Source organism: Ovis canadensis, chromosome 20 (genome assembly GCF_042477335.2).
Source record: "Ovis canadensis isolate MfBH-ARS-UI-01 breed Bighorn chromosome 20, ARS-UI_OviCan_v2, whole genome shotgun sequence".
In the NCBI taxonomy this organism is placed as follows: Eukaryota; Metazoa; Chordata; class Mammalia; order Artiodactyla; family Bovidae; genus Ovis; species Ovis canadensis.
In genome coordinates, this window is record NC_091264.1 from 24548830 (window position 1) to 24570794 (window position 21965).

Sequence of the window (21965 nt, forward strand, 5' to 3'; positions counted from 1 at the left end):
GGCCTGGCATAGTGTGATTCATGGGATCGCAAAGAGTCGGACATGACTGAGCGACTGAACTGAACTGAACCACAAATACTGAATATTTAAAAGTTATTTTTAAAGGGACATTAAAATTTTTTTATTTTTAAATTTCCAGACTCTAAAATTTGCCCTTTCTAGTATGTAGTTCTGTGAGTTTTGGCAAATTTATAAAGAACTGTGCCATCACCCACTAAAGGTAATGACATTCCTTGGTGCCATTCCTTTGTAAGTCAGACCTGCCCATATCGTTAACTTCTGGTCTGTTCTCTCTTCCTGTAGTTCTCCCTTTTTCCAGAATGTCCCACACATGGAATCATAAAGTATGTAGCCTTTTGCGTCTTTCACTTAGCATTATGTATGGAGATTTATCCGTGGTTGGTGCGTATATCAATAGTTTGTTCCTTTCACTGTTGAGTAGTATTCCACTGAAAGGATGTGCCCCAATTTGTTTGTCCATTCTTCAGTTCAGGGACATAGAGGTTGTTTTCAGTATTTGATGATTCCGAATGAAGATTCATATGCTAATTTGAACATACGTTTTCATTTCACTTAGGTAAATACCTAGGAGTGAGCCTGCTGAGTCTATGCTAAGAATATGTTTAACAGCCAAACTGTTTTCCAAAATAGTTGACCATTTCACATTCCTGCCGGCAACATAAGAGAGTTCCAGTTCTCCACAGCCTTGATGGCACTTAGTCTTGTCAGCCTTTGTTTTGACTATTCTAATAGGTATTCGTGATATTTCATTGTGGTTTTAATTTGCTTTTCCCTAGTAACTAAGGATGCTGAGCACCTTTTTCATGTGCTTATTTGTCATTTATGTAGCTTCTTTGGTGAAGTATCTGTTCAGATCTTTAGCTCATTTCCTAATTGGGATGTGTATTTTCTTATTGCTGAGTTTCGGGAATTCTTTATTTGTTTTGGATACATATTCTTTGTCAGATATGTGATTTGCAGAAATTTCCCTCACTGATTGGCTTGATTTTTCATTCTCTTAATGGTGTCTTTTAAAGCACAGAAGTCTTTTAATTTTGATGAAGTCCAATTTATCAAAAAATGTTCTGATACGAGTTTTGTTTTTGATGTCATATCTGAGAACTTTTTTTTTTTTTTTTTTTTTCATATCTGAGAACTTAACCAAAGGACTTTCCTGGTGGCACAGTGGATAAGAATCCTGCCAGTGCAGGGGATGTGGGTTTGATCCCTGGTGCAGGAAGATTCCACGTGCCATGGTACAGCTAAGGCCATGTGCCACCACTACTGAGCCCCCACTTTCTGGGGCCTGTGTGCCACAGCTGCTGAAGCCCACAGGTCCTAGAGCTGCAGCAGGAGAAGCCACCACAGTGAGCAGCCCCCGCGCTGCCCCTGGAGATAGCTAACACGCCGCAGCGTAGGCCCGCCACAACCAAAGACAAGTAAATGAATAAGTGCAGAAGTGAAGAAAGACATTAAGAGAAAACAAACCTAACCCAAGGTCACAAAGTTTATAGTCGCTTCTAAAAGTTTGTGGTCTTTTAACTTTTATTTAGATTTATGATCCAACTAGTTTTAGTTAGTTTTTATAAAAGAAACAAAACACAAGTCAAGGTTTTTCCATTTTTAATTTTTGTATTTGAGTTGCTTTAGTTGTTTCATCACCGTTTACTGAGTTCTCACTATTGAGTCGCTGTTTCCTTTTGCCAAAATCAGTCCAACCAGTCCATTCCGAAGGAGATCAGCCCTGGGAGTTCTTTGGAAGGAATGATGCTAAAGCTGAAACTCCAGTACTTTGGCCACCTCATGCGAAGAGTTGACTCATTGGAAAAGACTCTGATGCTGGGAGGGATTGGGGGCAGGAGGAGAAGGGGGCGACAGAGGATGAGATGGCTGGATGGCATCATGGACTCAATGGACGTGAGTCTGAGTGAACTCCGGGAGTTGGTGATGGACAGGGAGGCCTGGCGTGCTGCGATTCATGGGGTCGCAAAGAGTCGGACACGACTGAGCGACTGAACTGAAAATGAAATTTTAAAATACACAAGCATTTATTACTCTTTCTAGTAATCTTGATCTTTGTTTCATGGCAGATGTTATCATGTAGAAAATTCTTCATGATGTAGACTTATTCCGAACGTAGAAAAATGTTTTCATTTTACGTTGATGGTGGCTGACTTGTTAAGGATGCATCCAAAAGTATCTTTAAATTGGACTTCAAGAGACATGTATAAATAATTCCTTCTTTAATGATAAAAATACTTTGCTTGCCCCAGTTTTAACTATTGCTTTATCTAATCAGTACTGCTTTTACTAATTCACATTCTAGATCAGCCTCTGATTTAGTGTTGTAGAATTCCACTCCATTCAGTCACTCAGTCATGTCTAACTCTTTGCGACCCCAAAGACTGCAGGACACCAGGCCTCTTGTCCATCACCGTCTCCTGGAGTTCACTCAGACTCATGTCCATGGAGTTAGTGAAGCCATCCAACCATCTCATCCTCCATCATCCCCTCCTCCTCCCGCCTTCAATCTTTCCCAGCATTAGGACCTTTTCCAGTGAGTCAGTTCTTCATATCAAGTGGCCAAAGTATTGGAGTTTCAGCTTCAGCATCAGTCCTTCCAATGACTGTTCAGGACTGATTTGTTTTAGGATTGATGGGTTGGATCTCCTTGCTGTCCAAGGGACTCTGAAGAGTCTTCTCTACCACCACAGTTCAAAAGCATCAATTCTTTGGTGTTCAGATTTCTTTATAGTCCAACTCTCACATCCATACATGACTACTGGAAAAACCATAGCTTTGACTAGACAGACCTTTGTTGGCAAAGTAATGTCTCTGCTTTATAATATGTTGTCTAGGTTGGTCGTAACTTTTCTTCCAAGGAGTAAGCGTCTTTTAATTTTATGGCTGCAGTCACCATCTGCAGTGATTTTGGAGCCCCAAAAAATAAAGTCTCTCACGGTTTTCATTGTTTCCCCATCTATTTGCCATGAATGATGGGACCAGATGCCACGATCTTAGTTTTCTGAATGTTGAGTTTTAACCCAACTTTTTCAGTTTCCTCTTTCACTTTCATCAAGAGGCTCTTTAATTTTTTGCTTTCTGCCGTAAGTGTGGTGTCATCTGCATATCTGAGGCTGTTGATAATTCTCCCAGCAATCTTGATTCTAGCTTGTGCTTAATCCAGCCCAGCATTTCTCATGATATACTCTGCATATAAGTTAAATAAGCAAGGTGACAATAAACAGCTTTAACATACTCCTTTCCTGATCTGGAACCAGTTTGTTGTTCTGTGTCCAGTTCTAACTGTAAATAAACAAGGTGACAATAAACAGCCTTGACATACTCCTTTCCTGATCTGGAACCAGTTTGTTGTTCTGTGTCCAGTTCTAACTGTTGCTTCTTTGATCTGCATTCAGATTTCTCAGAAGGCAGGTCAGGTGGTCTGGTATTCCCACCTCTTTAAGAATTTTCTACAGTTTATTGTGATCCACACAGTCAAAGGCTTTAGCTTAGTCAGTAAAGCAGTAGATGTTCTTCTGGAACTTTCTTGCTTTTTCTGTGATCCAACAGATGTTGGCAGCTTGATCTCTGGCTCCTCTGGCTTTTCTAAATCCAGCTTGAACGTCTGGAAGTTCATTTTTCATGTACTGTTGAAGCCTGGCTTGGAGAATTTTGAGCATCACTTTGCTAGCATGTGAGATGAGTGCAATTGTACGGTAGTTTGAATTCCACTACTCACATATTTTCTTCGTATTTCTCATGTAGCCAATAGTCAAATACTATAAAATGCCAGTGCATGTTATTTTAATAATCTAACATGTGGATCTCCTAATGTCACAATCGCCAGCTTAAAACTAATTTTGCCTCCAAACTTATTTCTTAGGAAATCACTGGGTGGATTTGTATATACCTTGTAGGCATGCTCAGTCGCTTCTGTTGTGTCTGACTCTCTGCGACCCCATGGACTGTAGCCTGCCAGTCCATGGGATTTCCCAGGCAAGAGTATTGGAGTGGCTTGTCATGCCCTCCTCCACAAGATCTTCCGCACGGAGGGATCAAATCCAAGTCTCCTGTCTCTCCTGCATTGCAGGCAGATTCTTTACTCACTGAGCCACCTGGGAAGCTGTATATAAATATATTAATACATGTTTGCAAGAATGCCTGTTAGCAACAGAAGGGACCGTGAATACACACTCACAACATTGGCAGTGGCTTCAAGAAAGACATGGTTAGATTGTTGCCACTTCTTTTCCTGTGTACTCCTGTCCTGGTTCCCAAAGACATCAGCCTTAACCTTGAACTCTGCATGTTAGTTTCTTGCTCTTGATTTGACTTAAAGCAGTGGATTCCTTGGATTGGTTGTTAAGCTTTAATTCTCGTGAGAGGATTATAATACCTTTTCCCAATTTCTCAATTAATATCTCTCAGACTTCAGGATTCAGTAAAAACAAATCTCCCAAGAAATGTTGGGAAGAAAGTCTTACATAGAAATACTAACTGAGGGCTTACCTGGTGGTCCAGTGGTTCAGAATCCACCTGCCTGTACAGGGGAGACAAGTTCCATCCCTGGTCTGGGAAGATCCCGCGTGTCGCCAGGCAGCTAAGCCCTCAAGCCTTAAGTACCGAAGCTCTGGAGTCTGTGATTCGAAACAAGAGAAGCCGCTGCAGTGAGAAGCCCATGTACCACAACTCGAGAAAAGCCCTCGAACAGCAACGAAGACCCAGCCCAGTCAAAAAATAATTTACAGAATAAATAAGTTTTAGAGGGAAAATACTAATCGAGAGGTCTCAAGGCAGGACTTAATGAAAGCCAAGCTTCATAGGTTCCTGGCTGGTAAGCCCCCCAGGGCAGCTGCTGTGTCTCATATAGCACAGAGCTTCTGGGACCCCGCCTGGCACCGGATCCAAGGTGGGTGCCCGATCTGTAGAGGAAGCTCTTGAAAGTTGCTGGCTGAACATACGCATTTACGACCAGTGGCAGGAAGCAGTGTGTGAACAGCTTTGGCTGACGAATATGATTCACATTGTAGAGGTTCGTGGAAGATGAAGTTAGAAAACTCTGAGATCTCTATTGTGCCAAGCCTTCAACAACATTCGAAGAAGCTTGGATTTTATATTCTGGACCCTCGCTGGGGAGAGACTCGAACATGACACAGCTGAGTCTTCATTGGTTCAGAGCCGTGTGATAAGCTGAAAGCAGAACTGCCTTTTTTCTGTTTTTTATTTAAAAAAAAAAAAAAAAAGACCAAAGCTACAGAAAAGTTGAAAGGATAGGGCAGTAAACTTCTGACTTCTTTCGCTGAGGCTCACCAGCTGTGACAATGTTGCATTTGCTTAACATCCTGTTATAGGTGGCGGTCCACAGTCCCTGTTTGTTGGATTGTTCCCTTGTGATCAGGTCCCCGTAACATTTCTTCCGGGAACCCACAGAGGTGACGAGTGCTTCCTGGTACTTCACATCAGGAGGCAAGACACACAGATGATGACAGGTGCCCCAGGAAAGGTGATGCTGACTTTAGTCACCTGGAAAGTTGGTATCTGTGAAGGCTACTTTTTAATTTATTGATTTGTTTTTTAAGGCAGATAACTTTGAAAGGAACTTTTCACCGATTTGGGGAATAACTGACAGCCATTTTGGAAATGAGGTATTTCTCTGTCAGTTACTCCTGCTATTGAAAAACATCCCTGGTGGTCCAGTGGCTAAGACTTCACATTCCCAATGCAGGGGACTCAGGCTTGATCCCTGGTCAGGGAACTAGATCCCACATGTTGCAACTAAGAGTTCAATGCCACAACTAAAGATCCTGCATGGCACAACTTAAGGCATGGTGCAGCAGCCAAATAAATAAATGTTAAAATATATATATATATGTCCCGGTGCAGTCAGAAAAGCCCCGAGAGCCAGGAAACTGGGATTTGGAAACAGCTCCCTAACCATGTCTCCCCATGACTGTAGACCTGTAGACAAGCCATGTCATCTCTCTGGGCTGAGCCACTGAATCATGCATATAAGGAAATTGTTGCTCAGAGAAATGAAGCAATTTGCCCAAGGCCACTCAACCAGTAAGTGGCAGGTTGTGGTTGGGCCGAAACCCTGCCCTTGTCTTCACGCCAGTCCGCCTCCTCTGAGGTGGCTGGTCATCATCGAGGTGGCGCCAGGTGCTAGGGCCCGGAAGCAGGCAAGCCCCAGTACCTGGAGAATGTGGGGAGAGCGGGCAGAGGGGGCACCTGTCCTGCCCAGGTCCCCTCCACACCTGGCAGGTGGCTCCGGGCACCTCGGGCAGGCTGGTCATGGGGCTACCGGCTGCTTCTTGAGCACCCTTGGAATAAAGGCTTTTGCAGGTTTGACAGGTGAGCTGCCAATGCCACACCAGCCCCTCCTGCCCAGACGGGGGTGCGGGCCTCACATCACTGAGCCTGGGCCCAGATTCAGGTCTGTGCCCAGGATCCTCAGATTGGCCTGTGAACCCCCACGGTGGTCCCGAGGGATAGGGGAGGGCCCTGCCTAGGGGCCCAGGCGGGGAAAAGGCCAACAGGAAGTGTTGATGAGGGAAAGGTGAGCAGAGCCTTGCCAGGCAAGTCACCCTGGGTGGGGAGACACTGCCTACCTGCTCCAGTTGCCCCAGGATTGGGGTGGAGGTTCTGGAGCCAGCAGTCCAGGAGGAGGGCTGGGCAGGTTTTAGAGGCCCCCGGGCAGCCCCTGGCCACCCCAGCCTATGCCCTTCCCGGTTAGCAGCTCTCCCCAGGCAAGTGGGACCCACATGCTCGGGGAGTAACATCTCTTCTTAGGCTTCTGTGGTGTCCTTCCCTGGAGCAGTTGTTTAGAGGAAAACAGTGGCTCCGGATCAATCCAGATATGGTTTGTCAAGGCCGTGTTTTCCTGTTGCTGCCGAGCTGCGAATCCAGGAGAACCGGCCTTCCCGAGCTGCAGCTGCCTCTCCCTCATTGTCCATCCCCACGGGCCTCTGGGAGGGGGCCGAGTTCAGGAGCGGGGCCCAGGCAGCCGTGCGCAGAGCACACCGTGCAGGTCCTGCAGGGAGCTCTGGGAAGGTCTTCTGCCCCTGGTTCATGGCCCCCCAGGGCCCTGCCCCTGGAGGGACCTGCAGGGCTCAGGCAGCCAGGCAGGCAGAGGCCAGGGAGCCTTGGAGAGAGAAGCCTGGAGGGAAACAGTGTGAGCAGACCCCCCGCCCCCTCTGCTCGTGATAACCCTTGGGGGCCTGGGCAGTGCTCTACCTGATGCTTCTGAGGAGCACCTTCTGTCCTCCTGCCAGACAAGGCTGGAATCCTTCCTGGGAGCCTGACATGACCCAACAGGAGGCCTTCCGCTCCCTGAACAAGTTCCCCAAGAGTCATCACTAAGTCACTCAGTCTTGGCGTTTCTGGGTCTCCCTGGGGTTTCTGCACACCCCTCCTCCTGGCTCTGGAGTCCTGAGGCATGAGATGGCAGGGTTTTGACCAGTTTTCTCCCTGAGAGCTCTTTCAGGCTGTCAATGCAGGTGTAAAATCCAGAAGCTGCCGTCAGAATGTCCTGAGAATTGGAAGGAGAGGGCACAGGCCAATCTTCTGACTCTCCGAGGTGCTTCAAGGTTTAAAAAAGTCTGTTCTGGGCTCCCTGAGATTTGAGTGCTCTTGCTTTTGTCCTTCCCTTCCCTCACCTCTGGTTCTCCCTTTGGGAGACTGCATGCTTTCCAAATATTTGTGAGCTAGGTGCTTATCTGGGACCTTAGAAAGCAAACAGACAGGTGTGCACTCAAAAAGGAAAGCGAGAACAGAAAGCAACTGAAAATGCCTTTGAGAGCTTCCGCCGGGCCAGCTTCACTTCACTTCCTGCTGTCTGCTCGTCCTTAGTTCCTGAGCTGATTTCTCTCGAGTGAGACCCGCCGCTTGTGAGGGAAAAAGCAAGAAATTTCTCAAGGACACTCCTGGCTCTTCTACTCAGACTTGTCACAAAAGTTACAGTTAGCTGCAGCCATGTAAAAGCAGTTCATCTCCCCACCATCACACTTTGCTCCCTCTCCTTCCAGACTGTGTCCCCTCACAGTCCTTCATGCTATTGGCCGAGCGTGTGTCAGCTCCGCGATGCAGGCAGATAAAACGGGCGTGGGGCAGATGTGCAGTTCAGCCACTTGCTGTCTCCTCCCAGCCATGTGCCTCTGCCATCCTGCTGTGGCACCAGGTCTCTGCCACCTGCAGGGTTGGCAGAGAAGTCCATGAGGTGCCTGTGCCAGAATGTTGAAGCTTGAGGTAGACTTCCTCACTTTCCTGCTTCAACTTGCTAATCTCTAAAATAATGGAAGTCTCACGTTTATATCTTGCTTTAATTTTTTTTTTTAAATTTTCCTTACTAAACATAGCACATATTCGTTATAGAAAATTCAGGATTTCTTTGACGGTCCAGTGGTTAGGACTCTGCTTCTAATGCAGGGGGCTCAGAGTTCAATTCCTGGTTGGGGAACTAAGATTCCACCTGCCACGAGGCATGGCCAAAAAAATTTAACAAAGAAAATTTAGGAAAATCAGAAAAGCAGGAAGAGAGTAAAATAAAAGACTTCCCTGGTGGTTCAGTGGCTGAGACTCTATGCTCTCAATACAGAGGGCCCGGGTTCGCTCCCTGGTCAGGCAGCTAGATCCCACACGGCACCACTAAGACCTAGTTGTTCAGTTGCTCAGTTGTGTCTGACTCTTTGCGACCCCATGGACTGCAGCACGCCAGGCGTCCCTGTCCTTCACTATGTCCCGGAGCTTGCTCAAACTTGTGTCCATTGAAATGGTGATGCCATCCAACTATCTCATCCTCTGTTGTCCCCTTCTTCTCCTGTCCTCAATCTTTCCCAGGATCAGTGTCTTTTCCAGTGAGTTAGCTCTTTGCATCAGGTGGCCAGAGTATTGGAGCTTCAGCTTCAGTATCAGTCCTTCAAATGAATATTCAAGGTTGATCTCCTTTAGGATGGACTCCTTGCAGTCCAGGGACTCTCAAGAGTATTCTCCAGCACCGCAGTTTGAAAGCATCACTTCTTTGGCACTCAGCCTTCTTTGCAGTTCAACTCTCACATCCATACATGACTACTGGAAAAACCACAGCTTGGACTAGATGGACCCTTGTCGGCAAAGTGATGTCTCTGCTTTTTAATATGCTGTCTAAGTTTGTCATAGATTTTCTTCCAGGGAGCAAGGATCTTTTAATTTTATGACTGTAGTCACAGTCTGCAGTGATTTTGGAGCCCAAGAAAATAAAATCTGCCGCTATTTCCATTGTTTCCCCATCTATTTGCCATAAAGTGATGGGACCGGATGCCATGATCTTAGTTTTTTAAATGTTGAGTTTTAAGCCAGGCTTTTCACTCTCCTCTTTTACCTTCGTCAAGAGGCTCCTTAGTTCCTCTTCACTTTGTGCCATTAGGATGGTGTCATCTGCATATCTGAGGCTATTGATACTTCTCTTGATTCCAGTTTAAGCTTCATGCAGCCTGGCATTTCACATGATGCACTCTCAGGTGCTCCTTTCCCGATTTGCAACCAGTCCATTGTTCTGTGTCAGGTTCCAACTGTTGCTTCCTGATCTGCATACAGGTTTCTCAGGAGATAGGTAAGATGGTCTGGCATTCCCATCTCTTTAAGAATTTTTCACAGTTTGCTGTGATTCACAGAGTCAAAGGCTTTAGCGTAGTCAATGAAGCAGAAGTAGATGTTTTTCTGAATTCCCTGGCTTTTTCTATGATCCAGCAGATGTTAGCAATTTGATCCCTGGTTCCTCTGCCCTTTCTAAACCCAGCTTGGACATCTGAAAGTTCTCGGTTCATGTACTGTTGAACCCTAGCTTGAAGGATTTTGAGTGTTACCTTGCTAGCATGTGAAATAAGTGCAGTTGTAGGTAGTTTGAGCATTCTTTGGCATTGCCCTTCTTTGGGATTGGAATGAAAACTTTTCAGTCCTGTGGCCACTGCTGAGTTTTCCAAATATGCTGACATATTACGTGCAGCACTTTAACAGCGTCATCTTTTAGAATTTGACATTCCATCACCTCCACTAGCTTTGTTCATAGTAATGCTTCCTAAGTCACACTTGACTTCATACTCCAGGATGTTCTTCTATGTTTTCTTGACACCTTTTCTTAACATCTTCTGCTTCTGTTAAGTCTGTACCATTTCTGTCCTTTATTGTGCCCATCTTTGCATGAAATGTTCCCTGCTAAGACCCAGAGCTACCAAATAAATAGATAAAAGTAAGTATTTTTAAAAAAATTATCCCAAAGGGATAATGATCATTAACATTTTGGCATATAAATTGTATAATATAAATGTTTTTCATATTTAATGTCTCAGTTAAGCTTGAAACCATTTATCTCAGAAGGAACCTGTGTGCTGGGGCTCAAATCCAGCCAAAACCCCGTTTGGGACTGTAACCCAAGTGACCGGGACTCAAACACAGTCAAAACGCTGCTTTGGACTTGAAGCCGTGTGGCCGGGATTCGAACCTGGCCAGAAGCCCCAGTCTCCCAGCTGCGATCCCACACCTAGTTTCAAGACCTAATGAAGGTCAGGTTCTTGATGTCTCATCGCAGAAAGAATTCAGTGAGAGACAGTGAAATGTAAGAAGTGGATTTATTTAGAGAGAAACATACTCCACAGAATGTGGGCCATCTTAGAAGGCAAGAATGGGCCTAAGAGAAACGCATTCCACAGACAAGAGTGTGGGGTGTCGCGGGGGGTGAGTGTGGCCTGGAAATGTGGTGTGGGTAGCTTTCATGGGCTGACAGTTCCATAAGCTAATGAGTGGGAGGTTTATTGCACGAGTTCCAGGATTTGGGCCACTGCCCACTTTTTGGTCTTTGATGGTCAGCCTTGGAACTGTCATGGTGCCTCTCTGTGTCATTTATACCAAGGATCAGGTCTAGTCAAAGTTGACTTGTCTGCCATCTTACAACCCACTTAGTTGTAATCAGTTTATGGTGTATCCTCCAGATACGCCATTCTTTCAAAGGTTGTGCCCTGCTGCCTTCCCCCTTATTTCAGTTCCATCTTACAGATGGGATAACTGAGCCCAGGGGCTTCCCTGGTGGCTCCGTGGTAAAGAATCTGTCTGCCAATGCAGGAGACGCGGGTTCGATCCCTGGATCAAGAAGATCCCCTGGAGTCGGAAATGACAACGCACTCCCAGTATTCTTGCCGAGAAATTTCCATGGACAGAGGGTATAGTCCCTCGGGTATCAAAGAGTTGGACACAACTGAGCAACTAAGCCACACACACACAACTGAGCCACAGAGTGGTTAGAAGGTTGCCCAGAAGTGCACAGCATAGTAAAGAGCTGGGATTGGACTTGTCACGTGGCCAGCACCTCTCTCTGCTACCATCTAACCTCCGGATAGAAGTTTTGCTGGGGTCTGGATCTCAGTAGGACCTGGGCAGTTGCTGTCATTTGTTGAATTGACTCATCTAAAGGTTAATAAACGCCTAGAGGAAAGAGTGTCTCACTTAGACCCTCATTGACTTAGGAGAAAAGAAAGAAGGAGAATGTCCTCCTGAGATCTAATGTGTTGCCCTTGTGTACTTGGCTTCATCCCCTTGATTACTGGGGGTTTCGGGAGCCAGAGCATGATAACCCAGAGAGGAGCAGGGGCCGGGAAGCCATCTGAGGACAAAGTGAGGAGAGGCTTTGTCTGGAAAAGATGGCTCTGGGGATAAGGACGGTGCAGGCAGAGACTTGGTGATCGGATGTCAGACACAACAGCGCCAGGAGTGGAAGGCCGTTGAACGTGGGCTCTACTTACCAGGATGGTGGAGACTACAGCATTAGGGGGCTTCCAGGAATGGAAGTGAGAAGCAGGGCCCTGGTGGCTGAGAGCTCCCACCCTGAAGGCAGACAGCTGCTGGTTTCCCCGCCTTTTCTGGTCCCTGTCACCCTGCTCTGCTGTGTGTCTCTCTCCACCCCACCCCCTAGGAGCCTGCATTGCTCCCCCACCCCCAGAACATCCTGGCCCTCAGTCCCTGTAAACAAGTCATCTGCCCACTCCGGACTTTATTTTCTTCTCTGAACCCTTCAGTGTTTCCTCTGATGAGCATATTTTACCTTTAAGATCATTTCTGGATGACCCAGCTCTCCTTGGCCTTGACCCTTCCCCGAGGCCTCTGACAAGAGGCCATTTCCTCCTGCTGAGGACTCAGCCCCCTCTTCCCCTTCCCTGTTTGCGTGCAGCCTTCCCCAGGGTGGGTGCAGGTACGGGTCTTACCTTCCTCCTGGACTGGAGTGGAAACACTTACAAGGATCTTGAGGGTTTGTCACTACCTCCCTGCCCCGACCCTGAGAGGAGCTGAGGTCTGTGAATGGCCTGGGGCCTCCTTCCACTGGGTTCTGCTCTCAGGGCCTGCCCTGGTACAAGGATTTTAGAATTAAAGGGGTTGACAGGCCCATCACTCCTTCCCTATGGGCCCAATGGGGCCCGAGAAGAAAGAGCCGCCTCCCCCAAGATCCCCTGGCAGCTTAGTAAAATGAGCTGGGCAGCCTACAGCGAGGCCCTCACCAGCCGCTTCTAGACTCCATGTTTTCCCCTCCACCCGTGTCTACCAATTGATCGTAACCCTGATAAGCTGTTCTTTTGGAAGGATCTGGAGAGCAGGTTCCAGTGCCTTTGGGAAACTGAAACCGAAAGACAAGGATATCCATCTGGCTGTTTCAGGCTGAGTTGGCTTTTTTTCAGTTGTAAAAGTGTTGCGGGAAGGGGGACCCCAGAGCCCACGAGTGGGCCCTTGTCTAACACTCGGAAATGAATCGTCCAAGGAGACGCATGAGCTGACAGAGCAAGAGGCTTTATTGGGAAGGCCGCCCTTGTGGAGAGCAGTGGGGTAAGGGACCCGGGAGGACTGCTGTGCCGCTGGCTCCGTCTCGGGTTTTATGGTGATGGGATTCGTTTCCAGTTGTCTCTGGCCCATCATTAAGACTCCCAGGGCCCTTCCAGGTGGTGCCCGCATCGCTCAGCCAAGATGGATGCCAGCGAGGATTCTGGGAGGTGGTTGGACATGTGGTGTCTCCTTTTGACCTTTCCCAGACTCTTCTGGTTGGTGGTGGCTTATTGGTTCTGTGTTCCTTACCAGGACCTCCTGTCGTAAAATAACTCGCGCCAGAGGTCACTGTGGTGCCTGGCCAGGGTGGGCAGTTTCAGTCAGTGTGCTTCCCCCGAGAGAAACGTAGCTGTTACTGCGTGCCAGTCAGTCCTCTCTAAGACTGGAGGATCAGCGTGATTTTAACAGACCAGAACCTCTGGCTTGTGGAGTTTCTGTTCTTCTGAGAGACGAGCAGTAGACAGATGAGTGAAAAATACACACACACAAGTAGAGGTGCATTGTGCGTGCTCAGCCGGTAAGTCCTGTCCGACTCTTTGCAACCCACCAGGCTTCTCTGTCCATGAAATTCTCCAGGCAAGAACCCTGGAATGTGTTGCCATTTCCTTCTCCAGGGATCTTCCGGACTCAGGACCAAACCTGTATCTCCCGCATCTCCTGTGTTGGCAGGCAGATTCTTTACCACTGAACCACCTGGGAAGCCCTATAGGTACATTGGCGTTATATATGTATGTGTGGGTACATGCATAAATACTTGTGTATACGCGTGTGTACATACAGACACATCCCAGATGGTAGTAAGAACTACTGAGAAAATTGAAGCAGGGAAGAGAATTGGAAGTACCTGAGGCTGGGCTGGAGTGGTTTTAAATAGGGTGATCAGGTTGACTGTCACTTTTGAGCAAAGCCCTGAGGAGGCGAGGCAGCAAGCCTTGGGGCAAGGGCATATTCAGCTGGAGGGGACAGCTGCAAGCTCTGTGAGGCGAGCGATGCCTGTTGTGTTCAGCACCAGCAAGGAGGCCATGATGCCTAGTATCCTGGGGGAGAGGTCGCAGGCAGAGGCCTCAGTTCCAGAAGGCCTCCCCTGGGCCAGTGTGATGGTGGGAGGATATGATCATAGGAGGGGCAAAATCTGACTTAAGGAGATCACTGTGACTGCTGTGTGGAGAATCGTGGAGTGAAGCCAGAAGCAGAGAAGCCAGTTTAGGAGGCCGTCGCAATAATCCAGGCAAGAGATGGTATTGGCTTGTCCTGGGATCCTAGTGGTGGAGGTGGTGAGACGTGATTAGATTCAAGGTGGTCAAGGTGTTGATGAGAGGCAGAGACAACATTTGCTGACTCTGGACATTTTGGCCTGACCATCTAGAAAGCTGGAGTTGCCGCTTACCGAGCTGAGAAAGACTTTGGGGAGAGTACCAAAAGCTTAGTTTTGGGTGTGTTAGGGTCATGATGCCCTTGGGCATCCAGTACGGAGATCTCAGAGAAGCTGGGGGTGGAGGAGTAATAGGGGAGGCCGGAGTGCATGGAAGGCCACGAGCTCCCACGAGACCATGCAGGCGGGGACTGAGGGGAGAGGAAAGGAGCCCTTTGGAGACTGGCCCTGACCAGGCACAGCGAAAGAGGTCAACACGGAGCAGCCACTGAGGTCGGAGGAGAACCTGGGAGCCAGGTTGAGAACAGACACAGAGGGGAAGGGTCCAGCAGTGTCCCCCGTGCTCTGCTGCATCAAACAAGATGAAGGTAACACGTGTTCAGTACGGGAAGTTTTAAAAGTAGAGCACCATAAAAATAATAAATTACCTGGCACGCTGTTTATGTAAGGAAACTGCCTTCCATTCTTCTGCTCGTCATTTCTGTGGAATCATGCTGTCTCTGTAGTTCTGTATTCTGCTACTTTCCACTTAGCAAGCTTTTAAATAGTCTATGGAAGCATGAGTTATGGCTAGATAATACTCCATTTTCTGGGAGTGCCCTAATTTAATTATCCATTCCTTTATTATTGGGCACTGAGTCATTTCTGTTATTTTTCATTATTATAAAAATTGATTTTGTTATTATGAATAACATTGCCTTGAACAGCCTGGTACAGTTTCTTTTGAGAGGAATTACCAGGTCAAAGGACATGATTACTTTTAGGTGAAGCTGACACGCGGTTCACAGTTTCTCCTGGACAGAACTTAGCTGTAGGGCTCTTTCGCGTCTCCTATCCCCTCGGGGAGGTTCAGAAGCCACTCCGCCCTGCCGACCCCCATGTCTGCCTTTGTCCACTCCAGCTGGAGTCACGCGTCTCCTGGGCCGATCCGAGTTCCCTTCCCTCTCCCACGGCCTGGCTGTGCCCCCGCCCCGTGCACTGCCCCTCTCCTTGCCACTGTCCCCTGTCCCCTGCCCGGTTGGTTTGTGCGGCAGCAGGAGTCAGAGCTCCCCAGAGGCTCACTGAGCATTAGGACGAGATAGCCCAGCGCAGGTGCTCAGCGCGCGTTGGTGCTGTGCCCTCCTCTGCCTGCGTCGAGTAAATGGGATCGTGTACGTGGAGGTGCCTTGTGAGCTTTAAAGGCCTGGCCGATGTCCAGATCTTAGTTATTGTTTAAAAAGAAAAGGTTTTGAGTAGCAGTGTCCCGTCACGCCCTGTAACCACGTACCCCCGCAGCAGGGCCGCGGATACACAGGCTGGTTGGACTTGCTGGTGGAGACGAGGTGTCAGGAGTCGGGGGCGGGGGGGCTGCGGTGGAGCCGTCAGGCCCCGGAACGCGGTGGCTGTTTGTGGTCACTGGCCCCCTGCCCAGCAGTGCCAAGTGCCACATGTGCTCCTGGGCGGGTGGGTGTGGCAGCCGAAGAGCAGTGAGACCAGAACCGCGCCGGGAGGCTGGAGCCGGGCCCATCAGAGCAGCAGCGGGTCTTGGAGTGTCCCGTCCAGACCTGACCTTCAGCCCTGGGCGGGGCACGGGTGAGGCGCTGGAGCCAGGCTCAGCTTTCCGTAATGGCCTGTCCCTCGGCTCCTCAGCCCGGACCCTCCCAGGAGTGGGACAGGGGGCAGCTCCCCACAGCCAGCCCGCCTGTGCTCTGGGAGGTGGCCCCTGTCTCACGCTGACACCCCTCCTGGGCGCGCCAGCACCCTGCAGCCCGGCCTCCACGGCAGCAGAGGAGTCCGTGTCTGAACACTGCTCTGGTCCTGCGCGTCCCCCCTTGGAGCCCTCCTAGGCGCTCTGCTGCTCTTCAGATAAACAGCTGAGCCCTCGACCTGCTCCTTGAGGGCCCAGATGGTCTCCAGATCAGCTGTCCCGAGCTCCCAGCACGCCCAGCTCAGAGGGTCTCTGCCACCCTCCTCCCTCTGAGGGGTCTCTGTCACCCTGTCAGGAGGAAAGGGAGGTGCTGGCAGCATCTTAGCTCCTGCGGTCCTTGAATGAGAACATTCTGGAAGCCCCTCACTGGGGCCCTCTGCCTGCTGCACCCCCGCGCTTACCTCTGCAGCTCCTCTGAGCAAGGAGGGTCCTCAGCTCTCAGGCTCCCAGGGAGCAGTCTCGCTCGCTTCTCAGCACACCCTTCTTTTACCTTCTAAGAACCTTAAAGCATATTATTCAGTTTTCTTTGTTCAAAGCATAGCTCCCCTTTGTCCCCCCCCCCCATATTGAAAGTGTCCCATGCTCACTGTAAAAACTTTGAGAAATACAAAAAAGTATAGTTAGGAAAATAAAGATCGCGCATAACTGCGCCCTCAGAGTAAAGCGCCATTAGCGATTTGGCCACGCCTTTCTGGCTTTACTTCTGTGCGTTATGCACGTTTGTTTGTTTCTCCCCCTGCCCCCGCTTGGTGTGAGATTATTTTTCATATTTTTTAAAATTTATTAATTTTAATTGAAGGATGATTGCTTACAGAGTTGTGGTTTCTTTGGTATGGTTTCTCCAAACATCAACGTGGATCAGCCGTCAGTACGTGCGTCCCCTCCCTCCTGAACCTCCTTCCCACTGTGCGTATGTCTTGACATCCTTGCGGTTCTGTTGTCTGTGAAGCCAGGACTTGCAGCATCTCCTTGGTCCTCCGTGGTGACGCACGGGGCGGCTCAGCGCCCTGACCCACGCCAGGCTCGAAGCCCCAGAGCTGGCTGCCCCCAGGCCTCCCCCTGGTCCTGCCTGGGGAGCTCTCCTGCCCACTCTGACCTCTTATCTGAGCACCTCCTCTGTGGCTCCTTGAGGTCTCGTTTTATTATAGCTTTAGCTCCGTTCCACATGGCTGATGGGCTGACTCTTGATGGAATTGGAAAAATTCTAGAATGGTGGGGGAGGGGTGGCTGGCTGGCCTCCTCTGGTTCCTACAGGCTCTGAACAGGATCAACCCCTCATTCCTTGGGCTTTGCCTCTGGGGATTCCAAGGCCACAGTGCCCGGAGGGGAATGGGGTGACCTGGGCTGACGAATGGGAGCAGAGAGCACCATGGAGCTGCTGGTCTGGAAAACCAGGGCACTGGGTCAGCACCAGGTTAATGATTGAGAGGGAAGCTTGGAGCCAAGCAGCCAGGCCCTGCTCCCATGGGCTGTCTCACCGCTGACCCAGAGGTCCGCTCCCCACCCCTACAGTGAGGGCAGGACGAAATGCAGCGACTGGCTCTTCCCAAGGGCCGGGCGGGGGACGAAGGCTCCGAAAGAAACCCAGAGCAGGGCGGGCCCTGTCAGCACTCCCTTCTCACGGTTGATTGCAAGGCAGGGAATTGGGAAATTCAGGGTGTAGGTCCCTGGCACTCCAGAGGCCAGCACTTGTCCAAACTGGAATACTGCTCACTCCGTGCCAGCCCCTGAGGCAGCAGCAGCCACAGCCCGTTTGTTGCCTGTTAAGCATTCGCTGTGTGGTTGTCTTCTCTGCACGATGGCCACCTAGATTAAGTGGTCATACCCCAGCTTTAGGGCTGAGAAGCAGAGGTTGGTGTCTCCCCCAAGTCACAGAGAGGGAGTAGCAGAGCCAGGGTTTGACCCCAGGCCTGACACACAAGGCTGCGGGGCAGTGCATCTCAAGGGCAGTGATGGGTGAGAACAGATATGGTGGCAGCTCTTACAACTGGACATGCTGTGGCTGAGGTTAATGTTTGTGCTCTGTTTATTCATTCAATGAGTGTATGCTGAGTACCCATTAAGTGCCAGGCACTGTGCCAAGTGCTGGGGACCTAACTCTGCAAGAGAGATGGAAGGCATTATCTGGGAAACTGATTACATGGTGAGAACAAACCAGCTAACAGATGTTGCAGTTCAGTGTGGCAGATCTGGAGGGCCTGGCTCGGGGCTGCAGTAGAAAGGACCAGTGTGGGGCTAGTGAGGGCGAGCTCCCTAAAGAAGGAGGTGCAAGCAGCTCTGGAAGGAAAGTAGCCCTTAGCTAGAGGCGGGGATGGCGTTCCAGACTGAGGCTCACGGATCTAACAGGGCAGGAGCACACCAGCTTCGGTCCAAGGCTAACCCAGCACCACATGCACGGCACAAAGTATAATGATTAAGACGAGCCAACCCGCCTGGTCTCAAATCCTGCTTTTCCAGTTACTGTGTGACTTTGACTTGATTACTTTCCCTCTCTGTGCCACAGTTTCCTCATCAGTTAAATGGAGATAATAACAGCACCTGTTGGTATGATCTAAATCAAATCCCCTACAATTATACAGTGGAAGTGACAAATAGATTCAAGGGATTAGATCTGATAGAGTGCCTGAAGAACTATGGACAAAGGTTCATGACATTGTACAGGAGGCAGGGACCAAGACCATCCCCAAGAAAAAGAAATGCAAAAAGGCAAAATGGCTGTCTGAGGAGGCCTTACAAATAGCTAAGAAAAGAAGAGAAGCAAAAGGCAAAGAAGAAAAGGAAAGATATACCCATTTGAATGCAGAGTTCCAAAGAATAGCAAGGAGGGATAAGAAAGCCTTCCTCAGTGATCAATGCAAAGAAATAGAGGAAAACAATAGAATGAAAAAGACTAGAGATCTCAATAAAATTAGAGATTCCAAGGGAACATTTCATGCAAAGATGGGCTCAATAAAGGACAGAAATGGTATGGACTTAATAGAAGCAGAAGATATTAAGAAGAGGCGGCAAGAGTACACAGAAGAACTGTATGAAAAAGATCTTCATGACTCAGATAACCACAATTGTGTGATCATTCACCTAGAGCCAGACGTCCTGGAGTGTGAAGTCAAGTGAGCCTTAGAAAGCATCACTATGAACAAAGCTAGTGGAGGTAGATGGAATTCCAGTTGAGCTATTTCAAATCCTAAAATATGATGCTGTGAAAGTGCTGCAGTCAATATGGCAGCAAATTTGGAAAACTCAGCAGTGGCCACAGGACTGGAAAAGGTCAGTTTACATTTCAGTCCCAAAGAAGGGCAATGCCAAAGAAATGTTCAAATGACTGCACAATTGCACTCATCTCACGCGCTAGCAGAGTGAGTAATGCTTAAAATTCTCCAAGCCAGTCTTCAACAGTACATGAACCGTGAACTTCCAAATGTTTAAGCTGGATTTAGAAAAGGCAGAGGAACCAGAGATCAAACTGCCAACATCTGTTGGATCATCGAAAAAGCAAGAGAGTTCGAAAAACATCTACCTCTGCTTTATTGACTACGCCAAAGCCTTTGACTGTGTGGATCACTACAAACTGGAAAATTCTTCAAGAGATGGGAATACCAGACCACTTTACCTGCCTCCTGAGAAATCTGTATGCAGATCAAGAAGCAATAGTTAGAACCAGACATGGAACAACAGACTGGTTCCAAATCGGGAAAGGCTGCATATTGTCACCCTGCTTATTTAACTTATATGCAGAGTACATCATGCAAAATGCCGGGCTGGATGAAGCACAAGCTGGAATCAAGATTGCTGGGAGAAATATCAACCTCAGATATGCAGATGACACCACCCTTATGGCAGAAAGTGAAGAGGAACTAAAAAGCCTCTTGATGAAAAGTGAAAGAGGATAGTGAAAAAGTTGGCTTAAAGCTCAGCATTCAGAAAACTAAGATCTTGGCATCCAGTCCCATCACTTCATGGCAAAGAGATGGGGACACAATGAAAACAGTGAGAGACTTTATTTTGGGGGGCTCCAAAATCACTGCAGATGGTGACTGCAGCCATGAAATTCAAAGACGCTTACTCCTTGAAAGAAAAGCTATGACCAACCTAGACAGCATATTAAAAAGCAGAGAATTACTTTGCCAACAAAGGTCTGTCAAGTCAAAGCTATGGTTTTTCCAGTAATCGTGTATGGATGTGAGAGTTGGACTAGAAAGAAAGCTGAGTGCTGAAGGATTGATGCTTTTGAACTGTGGTGTTGGAGAAGACTCTCGAGAGTCTCTAGTCCAGTGCCTTGGACTGCAGGGAGATCCAATCACTCAATCCTAAAGGAAATCAGTCCTGAATATTCATTGAAAGGACTGATGCTGAAGCTCCAATACTTTGGCCACCTGATGCAAAGAACTGACTTATTGGAAAAGACCCTGATGCTGGGAAAGATTGAAGGCAGGAGGAGAAGGGGACAACAGAGGATGAGATGGTTGGATGGCATTACCGACGCAATGGACATGAGTTTGAGTAAATTCTGGGAGTTGGTGATGGACAGGAAGGCCTTGTGTGCTGCAGTCCATGGGGTCACAAAGAATCGGACACGACTGAACGACTGAACTGAACTGAAGCGGACGTCACCTGAGTCTTAGAGCTGTTGTGAGGGTGAGATGTGTCAGCATACCCACAGCCTGGTGTGTACTGAGCCCTTGGTGAATTGGATGCACCACAGCTGAGTGGGTCGAGCACACGGGCTGACCCTCCTCAGAGCATTCAGCCTGCTGCTGGCATCAGGGAGTGCTGTTTCCTGGGGATGACTTGGTAGGAGAATTAGCGTCCCAGGTGGCTTGGTTGCTTGGGCTCCAGACCAGGCCTCTCTGGAGCTCTGGGCCATTGGGGGTAAATTGCTCACTCCCTCTGCCTAGGAAGTCTGCCTGCCACGTGCGAAATGGATAGAGTGGTGCCGCCCGCCCAACTTTAGCTCCCAGAAGGGGCAAGAGGGCAGGATGCTTGCTTAGCAGGCTTGCCTGAGTGTGTGTGCAGGCCAGGATGAGTAGCCCAGGCGTTTGTTTCGTGAGAGTTTCTTTTGATGGAGACTTTATTTTCTGTGCAAGGGCCGCAGAGCAGCACCCCTCTCATTCTGGCTGCAGGACCCGTGTCCTGTTGGAGGGCAACACCAGCTTCTCAAGTGGGGCCAAGCTGTGTCCCAGGGAGAGGGCGTCTGGCCCTGGCACAGTGCTTGGGGTGGCAACAGCAAAGACCAATGTTTCTCGGCCACATAAATGTTAAACCTAGTGCCTGGTGCTATTTTTAGTCCCAGGGCCGAAGAAAGGAAGAAGGGAACCGGGTTTATTGCAGGGAGAGTGGTGCGTGGGGTGGCGGCTACCTGCACAAACCCAGCTTGTGGGCCTGGCCTCAGGGGGAAGGGCGGCCTTGGCTGCTGGGCAGAGGACAGACCTCACTGCAGACGGAACAACCAGGGCTGTGTGACAGTGGACGGCTTCTGGCAGATTGCAGGGATGGGCCGCAGCTTAGGGTTACATCTGAGTGAGCAGCAGCCCCAAGGGCTGTGTTTGTGGGTTTTAGAACAGCCATACTGCAGCTCCCCCTCAGCTGTCACAGGCCAAGGGACAGCTCCAGGCTCAGCAGGGACATCCGCCTGGAATCCAGAGACCCCGGCCCCAAGCCCCGAACTCTAGCCAGAGCCCAGAATCGCATCTGATTTCAGGAGGCCACCACTTGCCCCCCCAGAACCTGAGAAGAGCTCCTCTAGTCATGGTGAAAGAACATTCTTCCAGCGGGTCTGCGGACAGGACGCCGGGGCTCGGGGCTGTCGGGTGTATAAGGCGGCCTCGCGCTCGCAGCTCCTAGGAGGCCGGCCGAACTTGGGCCCCGTGGGTCTGCAGCCTGCGGTCCTCTGCTGGATCCTCCGGCGTGTTCTCTGAGAGACGCTTGTCAGGCTGGGCGGGCCTGTGTTTTTGGTCTCTTTGTTCATCTGCCCAGGGGAGCCCCTGGGGCTGGCCTTGGCCAGGGTTGCGGGGGGAGGTGTGGTTGTGTGGACTGGGCCAAGCCTGCCCTGCGGAGGGACCTCGGTCA

General features: G+C 49.3%; 1 protein-coding gene across 2 annotated transcripts in view; it reads left to right on the plus strand.

Moving 5' to 3' along the window:
* PPARD (peroxisome proliferator activated receptor delta) overlaps positions 1–21965 on the plus strand; it is an 89019-nt gene that overhangs the window by 45047 nt on the left and 22007 nt on the right. The gene's annotated exons all lie outside the window — the stretch shown is intronic.